This window comes from Trachymyrmex septentrionalis, unplaced genomic scaffold, assembly GCF_001594115.1.
Source record: "Trachymyrmex septentrionalis isolate Tsep2-gDNA-1 unplaced genomic scaffold, Tsep1.0 scaffold37, whole genome shotgun sequence".
Lineage (NCBI taxonomy): Eukaryota > Metazoa > Arthropoda > Insecta > Hymenoptera > Formicidae > Trachymyrmex > Trachymyrmex septentrionalis.
Genome location: NW_017305536.1, coordinates 5,778,538 through 5,779,953, shown reverse-complemented (window position 1 = coordinate 5,779,953; position 1,416 = coordinate 5,778,538).

Genomic DNA, 1,416 nt, shown 5'->3' with positions numbered 1-1,416 from the left:
CTTCGAGGCACACTTCGCGATGCACATTTCATTTCGTGTCACCTCACATTCGTCTCACAACCGATCGTAACGGGCTTCACCATCGAACTAAGCGCGACGATCCAATATCTTAGATGTCCTCCGAGATAATTTCGCCAGGGTGGCCTAGTTCGTGCTTCAACATCGGGAAATTGAAGTTTTCCTTCTAAGCGATTTATTTAACGACGAAACGTTTCACACGATTCAAAAGTTGTCTATAAGAAACGTTTGAGAAATTGCGGTACCTTTTCAACATCTTAACGTTTAAAGCGTTTGTGATAAAATTGAAGATTTTTTTAATCGTTTTTTTTTTTAAATATTTTATTCTATTTCTGTTTATTTTATTTGTATAGAAGGAAAAACAGCGATTATTTTTAATTCACCGAGGCGTTTTTCCGGACAGTCTTTATTCAGATGTATCTTAGAGAAGTTTTATACGTAGCGTTATGGCGATTGCGCGCAATGATTCATGTCATTTTCATATCAATCTACAAGTCGCGGTAAACGGGGAAAACAGCGCGAAAGAAAAGTCGCTTAGCACGGTCGCGATTTCATTGACGAGGTAATTTGATCAGGAGCGTGGAATTGTGTGTGAGAATCTGAGATAAATCGAGTTCTCGTTGATGGAAGAGAGAACTTGAATCGACAGCTAATGCTTTGCGGAGTGAGATCGATGAGAAATTACTTTTTCGTCTTTGTTTATTGCGACGGCACGGAACGCCCCCGTGAAAACGTTGCAACTTTGTGGCGTGAAACAGTAGCAGTTTTTTTGTATGGTGGTTTTTCACATATAAAATGTTTTTCTGCAGGAAAAAGTGTACTATAAAGATGGATTATACCTCGAGCGGTTTAGTGCTTGCTGGTTATTTTTATTAAAAATATTCAATCTCGACGTTACTTTTATCTATTAAAAATACAGATTTACTTTTTTTTTGTGGCAAATTGCAGTTGCGAAGTTTTCACGATGAATCCGAGAATATCATAGCCCGTGTGATAGTGCGAGTTGCTTCTTTGTCGTACAACACGCGACTTAATTTCGCTTGGCAAAACTGTGTCCGTGATGTGAGAGTCTTTTTATTTTGTATTACTGTCCCTAAGATTAGTGTTACTGACTGTGTAGTCTCGCGATAACGTAACTGTATTATTCATTATTCACCATGATTGCCATATTGTTGTAAAATTAGCTTAATACACAGACAGCCGGTAGAAGCTATTGTGACGAGTAATATATATATAATTATACATACAAATATATAATTATACATATATAAATATAGAGATACGTATTAGTTATACTATTGCTAAGTCACGTATTAGTTATACTACTTTTATGTGTGTATGCGTGTGGCCGCGTGGACGGATGAATGACACGTATGTGTATAAGCATTTCTAGTCATG